Source organism: Saccostrea cucullata, unplaced genomic scaffold, assembly GCF_032062105.1.
Source record: "Saccostrea cucullata isolate Sc308-1 unplaced genomic scaffold, CSIRO_AGI_Scuc_v1 ctg2372, whole genome shotgun sequence".
NCBI classification, from domain to species: Eukaryota; Metazoa; Mollusca; class Bivalvia; order Ostreida; family Ostreidae; genus Saccostrea; species Saccostrea cuccullata.
The window spans coordinates 252,471-276,378 of record NW_026928602.1 but is presented as its reverse complement, the minus strand read 5'-3'; the positions used below and the strand labels follow the sequence as shown (position 1 = coordinate 276,378).

The 23,908-nt window shown below is 35.2% G+C and overlaps 1 pseudogene; it reads left to right on the top strand.

Annotated features, from left to right (window-relative positions):
- Nucleotides 1-22,946: 22,946 nt before the first annotated feature.
- Nucleotides 22,947-23,908, top strand: LOC134278135 (P2X purinoceptor 7-like; annotated as a pseudogene).

Sequence of the window (23,908 nt, the reverse complement as noted above, 5' to 3'; positions counted from 1 at the left end):
AAGGCCCCGCCTCCTGACTGTAACCTTAACTGTGCTGTATGGAACGCCATAGCTGCCTTAAGGTATGGTACATAATGTCACATGGTGTGTTCCATATAATAAAGGGTTGAATCAATATAATAAAGGGTCATCACTCCTTGTTAAAGGGTGAAACGCACATAATACATGGTGTGTTCAATATAATAAAAGGTCGGTTCTTTATGTTAAATGGTCACCACTCCTTGTTATACAGTGAAAGATACATTATAAATGGTATGTTTAATATAATAAGGGGTCAGTTTAATGTGTTATATGGTCACCACTCCTTGTTATCGGGTTATAGGTGTATAAATGGTGCATTCGATATAATAAAGAATCTGTTTACTATGTTAAATGGTCGCCGTTGCTTGTTATGGGGTGAAGTATACAAATTAAATGGTGCATTCAATATAATAAAGGGTCGGTTTAATATGTTAAATTGTCGCCATTACTTGTTATAGGGTGAAGTATACAAATTAAATGGTGCATTCAATATAACAACGGGTCGGTTTAATCTGTTAAATGGTTGCCGCTTCTTGTTATAGGGTGAAGTATACAAATTAAATGGTGCATTCAATATAACAACGGGTCGGTTTAATATGTTAAATGGTCGCCGCTACTTGTTATAGGGTGAAGTATACAAATTAAATGGTGCATTCGATATAATAACGGGTCGGTTTAATCTGTTATATGGTCACCGCTACTTGTTATGGGGTGAAGTATACAAATTAAATGGTGCATTCGATATAATAACGGGTCGGTTTAATATGTTATATGGTCGCCGCTTCTAGTTATAGGGTGAAGCATACAAATTAAATGGTGCATTCGATATAATAACGGGTCAGTTTAATATGTTAAATGGTCGCCGCTTCTTGTTTTAGAGTCAATGGTAGATAAATGGTGTGTTCTACTAAGTAAATGATTGGTTTATCATGTTAAATGGTTACTGCTACTTGTACATGTAATAGGATAAAAGACACATAATAAATTTTTCAAATAAGTCAAATAACACATTAAAAAATGCGTCAAGTACAATTTTCACAAATTGTTCAGCTAATTTACATGGTTTCAAAAAACGCACATTAAATTTTAGCTATGATGAATTAATTAACTGGTGTTAGAGAGGGATTTCAATGACACAGTTCTCCTTAATAAGAAAAAAAGGAAGAAAGATATTAAGAATGAGTAATCCGGGTGAAATTTTGCAAAGAAAATGGGACGAACTTATCCTTTGTAGAACTGGCTGATGGAACAAAAATGTCTCGTATTTTTAAATATGTATCACTATCAAGTACGAGTGCAAAAAAAAAAGGCTAATGGTAGGGGAAGGAGAGCTAAGTGTCAGGCGCAGATGCGGTCCAGGAATTTTTTTTCCAGGGGAGGGGTCCACCCCAGTAAAAGAAACATTCATTCCTGACATCTCTTGACAAGCAAAAAAACAAAACAAAACAAACAAACAAACAAACCACAAAACCGTTTTTCAAATGTGAAAAAACTATTTCCCGGGGGGGGGGGGGGGGGGGGGCACCTCTCATGAGTGTTACTTCTCTTTTTGCCGTACGTTTAATGAAAGAGGGGGGGGTAAAAATTTAAAGCCGTCAATAATTAACAGGCTTAAATTTGAAAAACTATTGGGGGGGGGGGGTAGGATCTTTCTCTAACTTTTCGAAATATTCTTAATTAAATACTTTAAAGTGGGACAAACTTTACTTCAACCAAGCTGCAACAAAAAATGTGTGTGTGTGTGTGGGGGGGGGGGGGGGGATTGGAATGAAAAAATCCAATCGGTGCGCTTTCCCCCTCGTACCACAGACTTACATAGATATCTTGTTATTTTATTGTTTCAGATTAAATTTACTAATTCTAAGATGTGATGGGGCTGGGGGTTGTTTGCTTCTTTATTTTTTCTATTTTTATTGTTTGCTTTTTTTTCTTTTGAAACTATGTAAAATTAGCTACACAATTTGACATATCTTTACCCTTTTTTGTATATTTCACCCTATAAAAGGTAGCAGTGACCATTTAACATGACAAACCGACCCTTTATTATATTGAATGCACCATTTAATTTGTGCATGTATATACTTCAACCTATAACAAGTAGCGGCAACCATTTAACATATTAAACCGACCCGTTATTATATCGAATGCACCATTTAATTTGTATACTTCACCCTATAACTAGTAGCGGCGACCATTTAACATATTAAACCGACCCGTTATTATATCGAATGCACCATTTAATTTGTATACTTCACCCTATAACTAGTAGCGGCCACCATTTAACATATTAAATCGACCCGTTATTATATCGAATGCACCATTTAATTTGTATACTTCACCCCATAAAAAGTAGCGACGACCATTTAACACATTAAACCGACCCGTTATTATATCGAATGCACCATTTAATTTGTATACTTCACCCTATAACAAGTAGCGACGACCATTTAACATATTAAACCGACCCGTTATTATATCGAATGCACCATTTAATTTGTATACTTCACCCTATAACTAGTAGCGGCGACCATTTAACATATTAAATCGACCCGTTATTATATCGAATGCACCATTTAATTTGTATACTTCACCCCATAACAAGTAGCGACGACCATTTAACACATTAAACCGACCCGTTATTATATCGAATGCACCATTTAATTTGTATACTTCACCCTATAACAAGTAGCGACGACCATTTAACATATTAAACCGACCCGTTATTATATCGAATGCACCATTTAATTTGTATACTTCACCCCATAAAAAGTAGCGACGACCATTTAACACATTAAACCGACCCGTTATTACATCGAATGCACCATTTAATTTGTATACTTCACCCTATGACAAGTAGCGACGACCATTTAACATATTAAACCGACCCGTTATTATATCGAATGCACCATTTAATTTGTATACTTCACCCTATAACTAGTAGCGGCGACCATTTAACATATTAAATCGACCCGTTATTATATCGAATGCACCATTTAATTTGTATACTTCACCCCATAACAAGTAGCGACGACCATTTAACACATTAAACCGACCCGTTATTATATCGAATGCACCATTTAATTTGTATACTTCACCCTATAACAAGTAGCGACGACCATTTAACATATTAAACCGACCCGTTATTATATCGAATGCACCATTTAATTTGTATACTTCACCCTATAACAAGTAGCGGCGACCATTTAACATATTAAACTGACCCGTTATTATATCGAATGCACCATTTAATTTGTATATTTCACCCTATAACTAGTAGCGGTGACCATTTATTATATTAAACACACCTTGTATTATGTGCGCTTCGCCCTTTAACAAGGAGTGGTGACCATTTATTATATTAATTTAACCCTTTATTATATAGAACACACCATGTAACATTATGTACCATACCTTAAGGCAGCTATGGCGTTCCATAGTGCTGCGTTATTAGAGTACAAGCATACTAAATATGAAGTGTCTAATCTCTCATGGTTCAAAAGTAATGATACAATACATTACACTGACAAATTTATGTCAACTTGCCTGCAACTACTTGTACAAGTCGTCCAAAGGAGGAGTTGTCCTCTATCATTGAAATAAGTTACCTAATTGAAGTCGTCATGTATTATATACACTCCTACTAATGTTATTGTGAGTAAAATTCAAAGCACGTGGTTTAGGTTGACCTATTCAAAGGTTATAGGGTAGAACCGGTTTTATAAATAAAATTGGCAGTAAACAGAAATGTGCTATAGTTTGTTTGTCTTGTAAACATGTGTCTCCAGTCCTTTCTTACAGAAAATGGTGGCTAAAGGAGGGGAGGGGGGTTTAAAACAACAAATTATATATCTTATCATACTTTACGACGAAAATTATAGCTCACTAGCGACCGATACTCTGGTAAAAAAAAATATGTGTAATATCATCTACACTGACAAATCTTTGTTTGCCTTATATGGCTATTTTTATAAATGCGCACAGAGGATCTTACCACGAGCAACTGACCAATGAAAGAATATCAACGTTTCCGTCAAATAAATCTTAATTTTCTACTTCAAACACGTGTTTCAGGTCAATCTATGATCAAGTCAATGAAGTGAAAAGTAAGATAAAAGTTCTTATGAACAAAATACAAGGATTAGAAACTATGAACACCAGCGCTTCAAGGGTAAGGAAAACGAGCAGCATCTCGTGCATTTAAAGCCGCATTAGCTGCAAAAAAAAAAAAAAACAAGCGCGGATACCATTTTTCAATTCCTTTACTTACACAGCATCATTTATAAACGTGTTTCATCACAATACTAAAACCTCACTGATTCGTTTAGTTTCGTGCTGGACGTCAAAGCTGATAAGTTTTCGATTGATACTCCGAAGATTACCGAAACGCACCACGTGACAAGTGATCTCGGCATCATTCGATCAAACATAGATTCTGAGGTAAGCACATGGAAGTCGACAATAAATTATTTTCTTTAGATTTGTCAATTTATTTTCATAACTAATCAAATTTGATACAACATGAGTACGAGATCCTCTCATAATTGCACTGAATTATTTCAAGCCAAGAAAATTGCATTATATTACTTTGGATTTGATTGGGATCCCCTAAAGGGGCTTTTGAGAAAAAAAAAACATCAAACGTGCAGACAGAGATAGGGCCTTGAATGACGATGTATTCATTTACTATCATTAAGCTTTAATAAAAAACGTTTTCATCATCGATCAACATATTGCGGGTGCCTTCATAGCCTAACATTACCACAGGAGTTGGCAGTTTTATCAATAAACAATGTATCCCGTGAGATTCGCGCGCGAAGCTCACAGGTAATGTTTACAATGGTTTATTGATAAAATTGCCGACTCCTGTGGACATTTTTAAAATAATTATTATAAATAGAATAAAATTATCCAATGGTATGCAAGTAAAAAACAAGTTATATTGAGGATACATATATCGTCTTTTTCATGTTTATGGTCCCTAATTTTTTCCTGTTTTTTTTTTTTTAAATATTATGAAGGTGAGGGTGTGAGACTGAAAAAAAACAACGCTCGTTTTCTTTTGGCTAATTATGTATTTGGGGTTTTATTTTATTTTTAAGGATACGAGGTCTGCATCGCCGGAAAAAAGGTCTATCCAAAGAAACCGATATTCAGTTCGAGGAAGAGGGCAGGGATGAAGAGGAAGAACAAGGCGGGGACAAAGAAGAGGGTTGTCAATGCGCAATGGACATGGTAGACAACAGGATCTGACTAATAGAACTGCCATGGCAGAGATCAGAGAAACAGATGTTGAAGATGTCTCCCATTTTTATCCACCTCACTAAGACCCAGGGATAAATAAAGCAAAAAACGTAATGGAAAAAGCTAAGTTAAGCATGAAGGTCACAGTCCAGGTCACAAGGTCATTGACCTTGGTGTCATTTGAAAGATTAGTGAAGTATGCTTACCAAATATGAAATCTCAATCTCTCAGATCTGTAGTGTTCCTGTGGAAAAAGAATTAAAAGCACATAACTATGAATTCAGAAATGCAGTGAATCAAGAGCAATGCTCAAACCAGAATCTTTCGGAATTAAACGGATCATTGCGACAATTTCCCAGTACACTTACATGTAATTGGGGCAATGACATACTTTGTAAAAAATGGTCAATCAATAAGATACATAATATAGCATTACAAATTAACTGTTCATCTGGAGTTCATTTTTGGTGATTTTTAAAATTATAATTTTGAGGTAAAATTAGAACTATTATTCTTGCAATAATCTTACCTGCAATATAAATAGTAATGAATGCTATTTAATAATCTCGTATTTAGGACAATTCCTCGCAAGGCAATGTGAGCATCTGAACCTTTTTGCAGATAACTTTTGTTTCTTTCTGCAGGCAATGGCCCATGGTTGCACTGGTTGTTTTCGAAATCATCACTGTACTACAAGATCCACTGGTGTCCATTTAAAACATGGTGCAAAATACCAATCCAGTGACCCTAAAATATATTTTAAAATTAAACACATATTATCATATAAAACAAGAGGCCCAAGGGCCACATCACTCATCTGAGCACACTGGCTAAGGAAAATGTACAGAAACAAGTTCACCATTCAAAAGATTAAATATTAGTGGTCCCAAATACTCCCTCCCCAAAGGGAATGTGCATTATTTGTTTAATCTACAAAATGCTTCATTTCTTGGACTGATCATGGTTTAAGATTTTTAAAGATTTCTTCCTACACGTTTGATCTTTTATTGTTTACCCCATGACCTACACAAATTTGTATCTAGTCCTATACTATCTGACTATGTTTCTGAATTAATAAGTATGACTGATCATGGCTTACCTGGTCTTGTGTAGAAGGTTTTTAAAGTTTTTCGCTATATATTCTTATGCAATACTAATTGCTTGTCCATTGAGGCAGCACCCTCATCCCTGGGGTCACGATTCGAACAAACTTCATCAATCTTTACTATTTGAGGAAATTTTTGGTATGACGTTTTACAATGTTACATCAAAGGGCATAGAAGAGCTGGACACCTCTTTTTCTTCAAACGAGAAACCTCACAAACAATCCCCAACTTAGTTTCAGATGTATAATGATCACTTTGAACCTACCTATATGTCTTATCTTTAATTAAACGTACCTTAAATTCTTCAACAGTTGTGCTGATGGAGGCACAGTGCCAGTAGTGATTGACAGTATCTTTGTCCAGTCGAATAGTTGTTTGTTCTTTTTCCCTTTCTGCTGAGCAACCTGAAAAATAAGTTTTACTTGAACATACAAAGTAAGATTGTCTGTTTAATTCTTTACTTGAAGGACTCATGGAATAAATTCTTGCTTGCAGGGATATATTAGTAATACAAGTTCTTAACATACATGTACAAATTTAGGAATCTTTTACTGCCTTTTTAGGTCACCTGAGTTACTCAGGTGACCTATTGCTATCCGTTTTCGTCCGTCGTCGTGCGTCGTGCGTCGTGCGTTGTGCGTTGTGCGTTAACATTTGAACATTTTCAGCTTCTTCTCTGCAACCACTGAACCAATTTCAACCAAATTTGCCACAAAGCATCTATGGGTGAAGGGGAACAAAAATTGTGAATTTCATGATCCCTGCCCCCCAGGGGCCTGAGGGGTGGGGCCAAAACCACTAAAATTAATGCAATCTTTAAAAATCTTCTTCTTTACTCCTGGGCATCAAGCAGTCAAACTGGTTGCATGATTGTAATCAGCAATGAGTCCTCTACCAAAATTGTGAAATTCATGGCCCTGGGGTCAGGGGTTCTAGTGCTAGGGCGGGGCTAAATAAGTAGGTAGTGAAAATGCATTATTTCTTTGAAAATCTTCTTCTCTGCTCCTGGGTATTAAATAAACTAACTAAGTACATAGTTATGATGAGCAAGAGTGCCTCTACCAAAATTGTGAATTTTATGGCCCCAGGGTCAGGGGTTCTGGTGTTAGGGTGGGGCTCTATTGATTATATAGTGAAAATACATGAATTCTTTGAAAATCTTCTTCTCTGCTCCTGGGTATTAAATAAACTAACTAAGTACATAGTTATGATGAGCAAGAGTGCCTCTACCAAAATTGTGAATTTTATGGCCCCAGGGTCAGGGGTTCTGGTGTTAGGGTGGGGCTCTATTGATTATATAGTGAAAATACATGAATTCTTTGAAAATCTTCTTCTCTGCTCCTGGGTATTAAATAAACTAACTAAGTATATAATTATGATGAGCAAGAGTGCCTCTACCAAAATTGTGAATTTTATGGCCCCAGGGTCAGGGGTTCTGGTGTTAGGGCGGGGCTCTATTGATTATATATTGAAAATACATGAATTCTTTGAAAATCTTCTTCTCTGCTCCTGGGTATTAAATAAGCTAACTAAGTGCCTAGTTATGGTGAGCAAGAGTGCCTCTACCAATATTGTGAATTTTATGGCCCCAGGGTCAGGGGTTCTGGTATTAGAAGGGGGGGGGGCTCTATTGATTATATAGTGAAAATACATGAATTCTTTGAAAATCTTCTCTGCACCTGGGTATTAAATAAACTAAGTGCATAGTTATAATGAGCAAGAGTGCCTCTACCAAAATTGTGAATTTTATGGCCCCAGGGTCAGGGGTTCTAGTGCTGGGGGGGGGGGGGGGGGGCTCGATAGATTATGTAGTTAAAATACACGAATTCTTTCAAAATCTTCTTCTGTGCTCCTGGGTATTAAATAAACTAACTAAGTGCATAGTTATGATGAACAAGAGTGCCTCAACCAAAATTGTGAATTTTATGGCCCCAGGGTCAGGGGTTCTGGTGTTAGGGTGGGGCTCTATTGATTATATAGTGAAAATACAGGAATTCTTTGAAAATCTTCTTCATTGCTCCTGGGTATTAAATAAACTAACTAAGTGCATAATTATGATGAGCAAGAGTGCCTCTACCAAAATTATGAATTTTATGGCCCCAGGGTCGGGTTTTGGTGTTAGGGCGGGGCTCTATAGATTATATAGTGAAAATTCATTAAATCTTTAAAAATTTTCTTCTCTGCTCTAGGGTATTAAGCAGATGAACTACCTATATAGTTATTATCTACAAGGGCCCTAATCTTCCAGAATTGTGAATTTCAAGGCCCCAGGGTCAGGGGTAATATGGGGGTGTGTACTTATATACTGAAAATGAATGAATGGTTTGAAATTTGCTCCTTGGTATTAATCAAATATCAAGGCCTAAGGGTCAGGGGTTCATGTGTAGTAGGGGCACTACTGATTATTGCTGAATATAACTGATTAGTTGAAATGCATTTTTTGTTCCCCTACCTTGTGTATGGGTATTGAGTAAACAAACTAAGCAACTGCTAAGTGAATTGTTATGATGAATTAAATTTAATCACTGGAAAGTTGTTGCATAATGCTCAGATGACCTATAAGGCCCATGGGCCTCTTGTTATCATTTTGAGCTGTAACCATAGATCCAGATATTTATACCCCCGCTCCGAAGGAGAGGGGGGTATACTGTTTTACCCTTGTGTGTCTGTCTGTCTGTCCGTCCGTCTGTCTGTGTGTCCGTGTGTCTGTCCGAAACAAATTTTCGTCACAGTTTTCTCAGCAACTACTCAACGTAGATGCTTGAAATTTTAACACAATCTTCTCTGAGGCATGCCATATGGTGGGATACATTTTTGCTCAAATCCGATGTCAACTTCCTGTTTGTCTGTGCGTCTGTCCGTTTCATACATAACAAATTTTTGTCGCAGTTTCCTCAGCAACTACTCATTGCAGATGCTTGAAATTTTAATAAAATCTTCTCTAAGGCATGCCATATGGTGGGATACATTTTTGTTTAAATCTGATATCAACTTATTGTTTGTCTGTGCGTCTGTCTGTTTCGTACATGACAAATCTTCGTAGCAGTTTTCTCATTAGCTATTCATAGCAGATGCTTGAAATTTTATTACAGACTTTGTTCAGGCATGCCGTATGGTGAGATTAATTTTGATATGAATCTGATGTCAACTTCATCTGCCTGTAATTGAACTTGAGTAAACAGTATATTAACATGATAGTGCTTATTTACATTAGAGCGGGGGTATTACTAGTGAGCATTGGCTCACAGATTTCTTGTTTCATACTGTTATACCTGCAGGATTTTCCCCCAATATTTTTGGCACCATGCCATATATCCAGTGAATGTTTTATATTGCGATACTGGGGTTTCTCTAGAAGTAAAAATTAAAGAGTCATCAAGATGCATTCTTTTTTTTATGAAACATGTCATAGTACGTGGTTTACATTTTCTAAACATGAGTTCTTTTCACAAGACAAATAGACACAATAATACACATTACTGTCAAAATCACTGAAGGTTTCAATTTATTGTTTTTAAATGAAACCTAAATTTGACATATTACACGCATAAAACAGGTTAATTGACCTCAAACACTTCAATGACTAATTTTCAAACTGGAAAGAATTGTGTATGTATGCACGATGCTTTTATGAAAAATTATAATTTTATGTTATTTTAATTACATACTCATTAATGCTCCTATCTGAGGATGTGCATCGGTCACAACTTCAACCACGTTCACTCCAGCATCTAGTAGAGAATGCAAGCCTTTTTCAAAGCATGCTTTCTCAAGGTTGGTACTTTTCCCCCCAGTCATTCTTTTATCCATGGTTACAATGCTCAGTATCTTCTTGGTTTCCATTTCCATGCACGTATAAGAACAATATTATTCAGAGTGACCTAGGCTATCCATTCTTCCATCATCTACACATAAATATTAGGATACATATAGTTTATTGTATTACTGTTAATTTCAGATCAGATATAATTTAAATTCTTCTAACAAAATTATCTTTATAATCTATTTTATTTAAGATGTCCAAGTTTCAGTAAGTAATATTCACCCAAAACAACAACCTCCTTCCCACGGAACTCTTCCAATACAGAATCAAGATGGCTTGTCCAATACTGGTCTACTGATGGAACAATATATATATCCGTTGTAATATTAAAGAATGTTGAGGAACTCAAGATTGGAAGACCCAGTACTTTCGCAAACAAATCTATTTTCTGGAAATGATTTCCCGATAAGACAAATTGCAGAAGCCAAGAGCAAGTCTCCAGTGTGTAGCCGCCTGGTTGAGAACACCAACTGTTCTGCACATGACCATTTTTGCATACCTTAAAAAAATAATCAAGTATTTATAAATTACAAAAAACAAAAATGTCAATATACCGTGAATAAATGGTAAATGGAGAAAGTCATATAGGAATGTACAAAAACTTCAACCTCCTATCTATAATTTGCCTCATTCCTCTCACTACTATTATCTAACTACATGTATGTACATGACAGCATTTTACTTTTTAAAATGGCATCAAAATCTATCACAGACTATGGCAATTTCATAACCAGAAGTCTCTGACAAGACTGTAGCTCTAGAAATAAATATAATATAAACAATAAATATTTTACCCTTTTTGAGGTGTAGTTATATCTGCCGCATTTGAAGTACTAGCAGGAGTTGTTGGCCTTGATGCAGGTGTTGTTGGCCTTGATGGTGGACTTTCAGATCTTGTATGTAGAGATTCTGGTCTGGGTGGGGTTGCTGGAGTATTTACAGGTGCTCTTTCTGAGGAATCTTTCTTCTGTCTTTCAGCTAAGGTTGGTAACTTTGGAGTTTCACTGATGTTTTTTTCGGCTGTTGATTCATTATATTGTTTGCTTTTCTCAAAAATTTTTACTTTTATCACTTTCAAATTTTGAATACTTTCATCTGAATCACTCTCTAAATCTACCCAGTCGTCAACATCATTGTCAGAGTATTTTACAACAGGAACAGTTTCTCTAATTTCAAACTTTGTTCTCACAATCTCTCTTATTGGGTCACCTGAGTAACTCAGGTGACCTATTGCTATCCGTTTTCGTCCGTCGTCGTGTGTCGTATGTTAACATTTGAACATTTTCAGCTTCTTCTCTGAAACCACTGAACCAATTTTAACCAAATTTGGTATACAGCATCTATGGGTGAAGGGGAACAAAAATTGTGAATTTCATGGTTCCCACCCCCCCTGCGGCTTGAGGGGTGGGGCCAAAACCACTACCATTATTGCAATCTTTAAAAATCTTCTTTACTCCTGGACATCAAGCAGGCAAACTGTTGGCATGAATGTAATGAGCATTGAGTCCTCTAACGAAATTGTGAATTTTTTTTACCCCAGGGTCAGGAGTTCTTGTGTTAGGGCGGGGTTATATAGATTATATAATGAAAATGCATAATTTTTTTTAAAATCTTCTCTGCTCCTGGATATTAAGTAAACTAATTAGGTACATAGTTATGATGAGCAAGAGTGCCTCTTCCAAAATTGTGAATTTTATGGTCCCAGGGTTATGGGTTCTGGTGTAAGGGTGGGGCTCTATTGATTATATAGTGAAAATTCATTAATTTTTTGAAAATCTTCTTCTCTGCTCCTGATTATTAAATAAAATAACCAAACACATAATTATGATGAGCAAGAATGCCCCTTTCAAAATTGTGAATTTTATGACCCCAGGGTCAAGGGTTCTGGTGTTAGGGCGGGGCTCTATTGGTTATATAGTGAAAATGCATTAATTCTTTGAAAATCTTCTTCTCTGCTCCTGGGTATTGAAAAAACTATGTTAGCACATAATTATGATGAGCAAGAGTGCCTCTTTCAAAATTGTGAATTTTATGACCCCAGGGTCAGGGGTTCTGGTGTTAGGGAGGGGCTCTATTGGTTATATAGTGAAAATGCATTAATTCTTTGAAAATCTTCTTCTCTGCTTCTGGGTATTAAATAAACTAACTCTTCTGGGTATTAAATAAACTAACTAAGTACATAGTTATGATAAGCAAGAGTGCCTCTACCAAAATTGTTAATTTTATGGCCCCAGGGTCATGGGTTCTAGTGTTAGGACAGGGCTCTATTGATTATGTAGTGAAAATACATTTATTCTTTTTTTTAAAAAAAACTTTCCTTTGCTCCTGGGTTTTATGCCAATGATCCAAGTATATATATATTTATGATGAAGAAAGGTGCATCTAGCAAAATGGTTATTTTTTATGCCCCCCCCCCCCCCGGGTCGGGGGTGGGGGTTATATAGTCTGAAAATAAATTATTGCTTTGAAATCAATCTGCTTTTTGGTATTAATCAACCATTTTATGATAAAATTTTGAAATATGTGGCCCCAGGGTCAGTGGTTCCTTTGGGATGAGGTGCACAACTGTTTATAAAGTGGAAGTGCATTTTCTCTTTGTTACTCTGATCTGCCTCTGGGTATTAGGTAAATAGAGTAAGCATGCTAAGTCTATAATTATGAAAAGCAATGGTGCCTCTTTCAAAATTGTGAATTGCGAATTTCATGGCCTTCGGTTTAAACACGAAACAAATTTAATTGTTTGAAAGTTGATACACAATACTCAGGTGACCTATTACGCCCGTGGGACTCTTGTTTTAGATACTGTCACATCTTTAGGATCAAGTGAGACCTTTTTGCTTTTTGTCCCACATACATCAAAAAGAAACTTCCTGTCCATGTCAAAATCTTCAAAATACCAAAAACTTTACATGTCATAATTTTCAAGTCATTCACTTACATTAGAACTTTATACTTTGGAATAATAATTTTGTCTTGCACAACGGTGGTTGGGATGGGGATATAAACCAAGGGGATTTGGTTTTTTTAAGTCAGCCACTTTCATAATATAGTACTGATTTGTCTCTGATGCCCTGAAACCATGAAAATGTCTCTCAAATCCAACTGTTTGGAGCTTTCGACAAATAAGATGAGGAATACCATGAATGATAGCACAATTTTCAATTCTACAAAACTCCATATTAAAGTTATCAACAGAACACATCACAGATGTATCTCTCCTGTACATGATGCAATAAAACTTGACTGATTTGCATAGGAAGATTTCCTCTCCTTGTACTACCCCAATGAGCAAATGTCTTAACTAATCATCTAAAAGAAAAATTGGAACGTTAGATCCACCAGTGGATTCCAATTTCCCATCTGATAGAAAATTACCACCATTATTAAATGTACACTAATAAGACTGATGTCTTTTCGCAAGAGACTTACAGATTTTTTTTCTGTTTTTGGTTTTAAAAACAAGTTCTTTAAAATAATTATGCTTTCCCTCAAAACGCAGCGTTTGAAGATAAACGAGGGGACCAAACATCTCTGTAAGTTTGGGATAATGGAGAGTATATTGGAATTTAGGTTCGGTATCTTCTTCAAGGAAACAATTTCTGTAACATTCATGAAATTCTTCAATGATATCTGACATAACCAAAATGTGTTCTCTTGCTAGAGCTTGTGAACACACATAAAATAGCACATTTCTGAGACGAAGAATACATTCCCACGTTCTATCATTTTGGGGAATTTTATTTCCTATTAGCAGAGGCAAAAATCTGATCAAGCATCACATTTGTGCAGCCGACTGGGATATTTGTAGCTTACTCAGTACGTGGCCAACTTTGGATGGTTTATTGTTTTTGTCAATCTCTGAGAATTTAAATGATAGGATAATTCTACTTAAATCCTTTTAGGATACTTTTATTTGAATCCTCTAAACTGAAAACACCCTCTGACAAAAAATATTTAATGACATTTGTCATCACATAACTGACCACTCCCTCAAAAAGATCATGGGCAATGTCTGATGGTAGGCCAGAATTCCAGTGAAAATTGTCTAGGACATTCAGTGGACAGTTTGCCTTTAGCCAATACACATTAGCAAGAGACTTGTCATTTTCTACCAAACTGACCTGTTCAGTGTACTTTTCAATTGTCCGCAGATTTAAGTTTTGACAATCATGCTTCCTTTTCATCTCTTCTCCAGAAATAAAACAAAACCTACAGTTTCATTAAGTTGTGAATGACTCCATAAAACCCCCAATGCTGTAGGCACCCAAGTTGTCAGCTATTACAACACTTTCTGTGCCAAAAATGTGTATATCCCATTTGATTTTGAAATAGTTATACTCTCTCTTTCTAGTTTATGAAGGTCATTAATGAATGGCTCTAAGATTTTCTGAAAACCATCACATTTTATTGTACTTCCTAAACACAGTGTAACAAGCTTAATGCAATATAACTGTGACCTGTACTTAGGTGGGATATTTCTTAACAACATATAAAACCCTCCTATTTTGTAATTCTTTACTTTGTGACCAAGAGGATTGACTGCTGTAAATTCCTCAAAAAATAACATGATCTGAAGTGTAGTGGGATTATTTGTGAAGAGTGTATTCTTTGGTATGCCTCACCATCACGAAAGTCGCGCAATATGCCATCATTTGATTTGTGGTTGTTTATAACATGTGCAAATATGTCATCATGTGACAACAAATTTTGCAGAGTTTCTAGTATTGGAACATATTGATATGTTTCATTTTTCCTTGGATATGGTTTTTAAATTCTAGAGGTTTTACATAATTCAGTTTTATCCTAGCAAACTTGTTCAACTTGCATGTATATTCTGAGTCTAAGCTAAAAAATGCGTACCTCTACAAGTGAATTCAATATGTTCTCATTTCTTGCATGATCTCCTGATTTTGACAAGTGTTGTTGGTAAAAGTTACTGTGCTTTCTTTTAATATGTTTAAAGTAAGAGTCAATGACTGAATATTTTTTTTTCACATACATCAATTGCACATGGGAGAGAGAATCCATGTTTATGACTATGAACAAAACGGTAGTGATAAATGAGTTTGAAAAACTGCCTGGTTTCAAACTCATATTTGAGACAAAAGTGCATTGTTATTTGCAAGTCTTGACAATGATGTTGATAATAACCTAGAGTAAACTTAGAATAGTTTTATTGTTTATATAATTTATGGAATCATTTTTTCTTAATTCTTGTAAAGCAAACACCTTCTGAAACCTCCAGAAAGGGATATCAAAGTGCAATGCATGTATTCCATTTCCTAATTCATAAGTTTTCTGTTATAACCCTCTTTTAAAATATATTTAATATAGGGTTCAATATATTACAAAAATGTTGCACACTAACATTTTTTTTTTCAATCTAAAACCGCACCAAGCTTTACAAAATTTATTGTGTACATGTGCACAATTTCCAGGATGTAAAGGTATTACAAATAAAAAAAAATGAATTTTATCTAAAAAACAAAATAATTGAAAAAAGTCTTTTCTGAAATGTTAATAGAAACAGTTGCTCATTTAATACTCTCTGAGGGCACCAAGATTTACAACATCAAAACTATGCTGTTGCACTCATCCATAGGAAAAGTATACCAAGATTGAAAACTGCTATATTTTACAAGTCTCGTACAAACAGATTGTTTTCGTTTACTTTTCCCCCAAAAATGTACATATTTTTAAAGAGAGGATGTAAAAAAAAAAGTATAATCCACCTTAATTGTCTTAGCATTCAAAATTTCTGATTCTTAATTTCTTTGAGGCGTCTGTTCAGCATTTTCAGTTCCTGCCATCTAACTAATAGAGGGTCAGTTGATTCTGCTACATCCCAAGAAAAAGATCTCAAATATTTCATGGTGTTTCCTGTTTGTTTACTTAACAAACTATCATCACTTGAAAGATGGAAAGATGATTTTACAGTACTGTTGCTGCATGTACTTGACGAGGAATAAGTGGGAGTTGTATTCACACTAGTCTCAGTCTGACTGGACGCAGTCTGACTGGACATGTAATTCGTTTGTAAAACATGATCACTATGATCCCCGTGGGCAGCAATCTCTGACTCTATCAGTAAATTCAACGAGGATGCTTAGTAATGAATTAACATCGCTAGACAGGTTTAAGCCTTTGCTAGTCTAACTTGTGAGTTTAACTAGGGATTTTCTTCAGTGTATAGATATATTTATGTTTAAAAGTATGTGTGCATCTTTTTAAATTTTAACAGCAAAGTCAAATTCTCTCTTGATCTGTACTTCAAATTCGTCCTTGAGTCAGACGGTACTGAAGTTGATGAGGAATATTTCAATGTACTGCAGAATAAACTAAAACAACTCTTGAGGAATAATTTTTCCCAGGAGGGAAAAGTTCTAGAGGAAAATTGGTGTGCATGGAAACTGAACTGGGAACATTTAAAGGAATTATAATAAGTCCTGAAAACTTTACAACTTTACGAACTTTCTAGGTCGTATCGGCGCTTTCGCCGTCTTGACAGGATTGTCAACCGTGGCTGGAAGGTGCCTGGGAAAAGTCTGTCCGTTCCAGTGTTTTGATGGAATTTACAACAAAATTGCTGCATGGCTTGATGGTACATGTCGAATATTTGCTGGGCAGAGTGTTATTGTAAGTTTTCACTTTTAATTAAAGAGTTTTACCGTCATTACATGTATATGTGAAATTCTAAGAACATTCGCTCACTTCTTTCAGTCCAAGTGGTTTATTAAGGTCTTCCGTTTCCAACGGAAGACCTTCTACTGATTCTGTTGGTAAAGATTATTATTCTTTTTAGGGTCTTCCGTCTCCAACGGAAGACCCTTCTATTATTCTATTGATTCTTTTTCACTTTTATTAAGGTCTTCCGTCTTCAGCGGAAGACCTTCTTGTTATTCTTAGGTTTCTTTTTCACTTTTATTATTATTATTATTATTCTTTTTTTTCTTACCGATTTTGTGCATGCGATTTCTCGAAAACGGCTCGATGGATTTCCATGAAACTTTCAGGACTTATGTAACATAACTTGAACTTCATGCATTTTTTTCCGATTTGATGACGTCACTTCCGGTTTGGAGATATTGTCGATTTTATGATTTTTGAAGGGTCAGGTTGTCCGCGAACGTTCTAAAAAATGGCTATAGATAGAAACGTGAAAATTTCAGGTATGATAGTCCGAAGTCTATAGATATGTGAAAAGTATTTCATTTTTATCTGAAGTGCCGCACGTCGGCGCTCGGTATGGCACGAAAATAGTCCTATCGCGAATTTCAAAATTTTTAACACTTTTTCTTTGATATCTTTTTACCTGGAAATATTTTGGTAAAACATATATAACAAAAGACGTGTAGAATTCCAAGATCTCTCAAACAATATCTTGCAAAAGGGGCTGGCCCTTAAAATTAAGGGACTGGAGGGACCGAAAGTTTTTCCTTTATATCTCAAAAAGTATTGAGAATTTGTAATACGTCAAAGAAGCAAAGTTGTTTAAAATCTCAAGCTTAATTTATTGGCGTCGTCAAAATACGTCCGGCGACGTCACTTACGGCCAAACCGGAAGTAGTCGAAAAACGCGTATTTTTGCCATTCTAGACAAGTTTTTGGGTAACATATGCTACTGGAAGCCTAAAACTTATTTTCCGTCCGTCGGCGGCACTTCCGGTCAAACCGGAAGTAGCCAAAAATAGCTTATTTTTTAAGGTTTTGACGCAAAGTTGATATTTTAAGGTCAATGTACACGACTTAGCCCATTGCTTTCGTTTGTTAACGTCACTTCCGGTCAAAACAGGACGGAAGACCTACTCGTTGCTTTGCAACGAGCTTTGCTCTAGTTATTATTATTTTTTTCTGTCGATATTTTGTGCAGACGATTTCTCAGAGATGCTTGGACGGATTTATATGAAATTTTCATGGATGATGTATCATGATCTGAAGTTAATATGTTTTCTTTAATTTTTCGAAATTCACTTCCGGTCGTGAGTTATCGGCCTTTATTTGGACTTTTAGTGACCATTTTGTCCAGACAAAAACTCGAAAACGGCAAAAGTTAGAGTAACGAAATTTTTAGCGAATATAGTCGACACGTTGTAGTTTTGTACCTATATTTTCAAATCTTCTGGAAGTGCCTAGTATGGAAGCTCGGTAGGGGTCAAAATTTAGGACACGAATCAAGAGTGTTTTTTCGATACATTTTGCACCATATCTTTTAAAGTATAAATATTTTGTAAAAACATACTGAATATCATTTGTGCAGAACAACGAGATCTTTCAAATGATATCAAGAAAAAAACGCTGACTCATCACATTAGGGGCCAAGAGGGGCCAAAAGTCTTTTATCGATAACTCTTTATCAGTTAATATTTTGTAATATAATATTGAAGCAAAAATATTTATCTCAAGAATCTACAGCTATATATTATAATTTTAATGACGTATGGTACATAATTAGGGGCCACAAGGGGCCAGAATGCCAAATCTTTGACGCTTTATATCTCGAGAGTGAGAAATATTTTGATAAGTAATATTGAACAAAAGATGTTCAAAATGATGTTCTGAACAATATGCATCCTTTCATTTTTCGCTAAATGTCCCCATTAGGGAGTTGAAGGGTTGGCCCCTTAATATTTCTTTTGCGAATAACTCGAAAACGAAAAAGAATCTCTGAATAGTTGTTGAAGAAAAAGTGCTCAAAATCCTAAGAGCTTGAAGATGAAATCCAGAAAAGGGGGCTGGACACTCAAATTAGGGGCCAAGAGGGGCTTAAAGTCTTTAATCGATAACTCTTTAACAGTCAATATTTTGTTATACATTACTGAAGCAAAAATGTTTATCTTAACAATCTACAGCTATATATTATAATTTTTATGATGTTTGGTACATAATTAGGGGCCACAAGGGGCCAGAATGCCAAATCTTTGACGCTTTATATCTCGAGAGTGAGAAATATTTTGATAAGTAATATTGAACAAAAGATGTTCAAAATGATGTTCTGAACAATATGCAACCTTTCATTTTTCGCTATATGTCCCCATTAGGGAGTTGAAGGGTTGGCCCCTAAATATTTCTTTTGCGAATAACTCGAAAACGAAAAAGAATCTCTGAATAGTTGTTGAACAAAAAGTGCTCAAAATCCTAAGAGCTTTAAGATGAAATCCAGAAAAAGGGACTGGACACTCAAATTAGGGGCCAAGAGGGGCTTAAAGTCTTTTTTCGATAACTCTTTAACAGTCAAGAATTTATGATACCTTACTGAAGCAAAAATGTTTATTTCAACAATCTACAACTGTTTATTATGATTTTAAAGTCGTACATTACATAATTAGGGGCCACAAGGGGCCAGAAGGCAAAATCTTTGACGCTTTATATCTCAAAAGTGAGAAATATTTTGAGAAGTTATATTGAACAAAAGATGTTCAAAATCATGTTTTGAACAATATGCAACCATTCATTTTTCGCTACACGTCCCTATTTGGGAGTTGAAGGGTTGGCCCCTAAATATTTCTCTTACAAATAACTCGAAAACGGAAAGGAATCTCTGAATAGTTGTTGAACAAAAAGTGCTCAAAATCCTAAGAGCTTTAAGATGAAATCCAGAAAAGGGGGCTGGACACTCAAATTAGGGGCAAAGAGGGGCTTAAAGTCTTCTTTCGATAACTCTTTAACAGTCAAGAATTTATGATACCTTACTGAAGCAAAAATGTTTATTTCAACAATCTACAACTGTTTATTATGATTTTAAAGTCGTACATTACATAATTAGGGGCCACAAGGGGCCAGAAGGCAAAATCTTTGACGCTTTATATCCCAAAAGTGAGAAATATTTTGATAAGTTATATTGAACAAAAGATGTTCAAAATCATGTTTTGAACAATATGCATCCTTTCATTTTTCGCTACACGTCCCTATTTGGGAGTTGAAGGGTTGGCCCCTAAATATTTCTCTTACAAATAACTCGAAAACGGAAAGGAATCTCTGAATAGTTGTTGAACAAAAAGTGATCAGAATCTTTAGAACTTTAAGATGAAATGAAGAAAAAAGGGTTGATTCCTCGTACTAGGGCCCGTGGGGGTCAAAAATCGATTTTTTAAAGTCTTTTATATTCAATGTCTCTTTTTTTAAAGATTATGGAGGCCAAATCGTTCTTTTTCACCATCTTTATCATCATTTTGGAATGAAAATCTCAATTAAAATCTTATCTCATCTTATCAAGAATCGGACGGAAGACCCACTCGTTGCTCGCAACGAGATCGTATCTACTTTTTCTTCTGCTTCCTAGACCGCAACTTTGAGGCCTCATATCTCGCTCATTTCTCAACGGATTTCGCTCAAATTTTCAGACGTTATAGACGTTAATAAACTCTATCAGAATAATGTCTTAAATTTCAAAAAGCCACTTCCGGTTTTGAGTTATTTCCCTTTAAAGGAAAATTTATAGGCTTTCGTTTCCAGACAAAGGCTCAGAGACGGCTAAAGCTGGAGCAGAAATTTTACTGATTTTAGATAATAGAAGGATTGAAGTTGTGCACATCCGTTTTTGTTTTTCGATTTCTGTATTAAAATGGCGCTATATAGGGGTCAAAAATTAGAACGCTTAACAGAACCAAAAATTACTCATATTTTTCTTTTTATCTTCTAAACTAAAAATATTTTGTTAAAATATATAGAACATAATTTGTGCAGAATTAGAAGATCTTTCAAATGATATGTCGAAAAAAGGGCTGACCCCTAAATTAGGGGACCTAGAGGGGCCAAAATTTTTTTCTAGATATTTCAAAAAGTATTGAGAATTTGTTATGCATCAAAGAAGCAAAGTTGTTCAAAATATCAAGCTTTATCTAATGGGGTCGTCAAAATACGTCCGGCGACGTCACTTCCGGTCGAACCGGAAGTAGTCGGAAAATGCATATTTTTGCCGTTTTTGACATGTTTTTGGGTAACATGTCTCACTAGAAGCTTAAATATTAAATTTCCGACCGTCGTCGTCACTTCCGGTCAAACCGGAAGTACCAAAGAATGGCTTAATTTTGCTATACTTAACATAGATTTGGAGGATTAACCCATTTTTGGACTTCATTACTCTTTTTTTTTAAATGAAAGTTACTTCCGGTCAAACAGGACGGAAGACCTACTCGTTGCTTTGCAACGAGCTCGGCTCTAGTATTTTTTTTATGTTTCTTCTTTTTAAGTAGTATTTAATTTACCCAGCAGGCATTTCAACGTTGAATCAACGTTGCACTTCAGCGTTGAATTTTGGTTGGATATGAAAGTTGAGGCAACGTTGAGAATCAACATTGTCTCGGCATCAATTTTCAACGTTGAATAAACGATGATATTGGGATATATTTTTGGTTGATTAATGGTTGATTTTTGGTTGTAAATGAAAGTTGACGCAAGGTTGAAACTTTAAGTTGTTTCAGTGTGAAATATAGATAGAACGTTCTATCGTTAAAATGATATTGTCCTACGGACCCGGTTTAACGATAGAATTCGTTCTGTGTATTCGTAATGTAGCAAAAGAAACATGGGCGATAACTCGTACTCACTATAACTCGGTGCATTTACTACGAACAATCTAGAGAGTTCCGAATGTAAACATGGCAGGTAAATTTGAAGAGAGAGAAAAACATTGAGAAAATTAATTGGATTTTCGTCTTTAGATAGATTATTTTCTGGGATAAAAGGCATAAGCATTCTCAAACAGGTTTGTTTTGATTAATTTGGTAGTTATTTCCGGTGCAAGTCCTTTTATAATCGTCAAAATCGTTTCGAAGCGAATCCGCTCCGATTTGCTACATTGCAAGTATATGGGACGTATTCTAACTGTTGCGAGGGCTTGTAGCGAGACACATTTAGATCATTCTAACTACATGTATGTGAAATATCAACATTGAAAAAAAGGGTGAACATTTGTTTGAATTTTTCTGTTTTACAGACGTTGATATTTGGTTGAGATCACGTTGAACTCATATTGCATTTTGCTTTTATAAACAAATACATTTCAAATTCTAATATAAGTTTTTATTCAAGTTGTGAAATGTGTAAGTTGTAATCCAGTATTATGATTCAGTGAGAATTTATTTTAAACTGTATTTTTAAGAGAAACACAAATTCGGATTCAATCACCGAATTTCAAAATTCACTGCTTGACAAAATTTATATCCCTAGTGAAAAAGAGCTCAGAGTACATGTAATCACATTCTGGTTCTTAAAAGCACGGGTCTGTCTTTAACTAATAATTTCCACAAAGTGGCGGATCCATTGATTTTAATCACGCACACAGTTAAGTCCCACATATTAAAAGAAATGAACAGGAGAATCCATCCTCTGAAGCAAAAGCCTATTAATAAAAGATATAAAGACGTCAAAGTAATTTGTTCGCTAAAAATGTTACACGTTAATTCAAACAATAAAAATATACATGAATGGTTTTTAAAAAAGCAGACAAAAGAATGTATTCGGTACTTGGATTTAAAGGATTTCTGACACAATATTTATGTATATTTTAAGTGCTAAATATAATGATACCAGTAGATGTCTGTAATCAGTGCTTTCCTGACCACTCACCACACACACACACTGATAAAACAGCAGTAAAAGCTGCCCGCTGCTTTCAGTAGTTGGAGATAATGCGCTGCAGGCCGTGACGTCACAAGTTCTCTCCACGTGTTCTTCTCTGTTATCATGCATTACAATTATTCAGTGTTTATATGTCTTCCTTACACTCGAAAAACAATATAAATATATAAAACATTATGGAGACCTTGGAAGGAAATATTCCAAAAGTAGATTTTTCTCAGTCAATTGATCAAGACCTTATCAATTTGATCCTTTGGCTGATACATATGACAGCAGGCAAAGCACTGGTTCAGAAGAGGAGAACTCTGATATTGAAGAATTTCCCAATAGATTAGGAAACACTGATTGGTAAGCTTTTTTATATATTTATATATTTGCTTTCAAAAATATTAAATCTTGTTATCAATTTCACAATTCATTTTTTCTTTCTATCAAATTAATCGTTTTTCAGATATTTTGTTTGTCAATTTCTTTAGATTGATCATTGTCCGTAATCTTTATCAGCATTTTTCATTACATTTATACAACATTACTTTGTTTAAAGTGAAGAATGTAATTTAATTCTGCAAAATTATTGATAGAATATCCATGCACTGAATAAAGTACATTATTTTTTTGTGTAATATAGGTGCAAGTGTGGATTATGCATCTCTATGCCAACAGTAGATGAATGCATTTACTGTACAGAAATAGGAGCAGTCCAGGCTGAAACAGAGGCAGGGGACCACAAATGTATAACGGAGAGTCCTATATTTACTACCAATTGCCTAAATAGACATGTTTTGTACGTTTCAATGTACGAATATCTTCAGAATGTGGGACCTTTAGATTATAACCAACCTCCTCATGATTAAGTTGTATTTATTTTAACTTCATGAAACACAAAAGAAATTATGACAATGAAATATCAATTTACTTCCATTTAAGCACTCTTTCTGAAATCAACAAGTATTTCTTATAAATAGTGATTTTTTTCTTACTTCAAAAGCTACAGGTATCTTGAATACAGAAGATTTTTTAGATGGATCTGGCATTTCCTTGGGAAAAACACAGAAAAAATTTGCCTGCATGTGTAGTGACAAAGATACGAAAAGCATTTCCCTCAGAACATTATTGCGGGTTCAAATATGCAATGTGA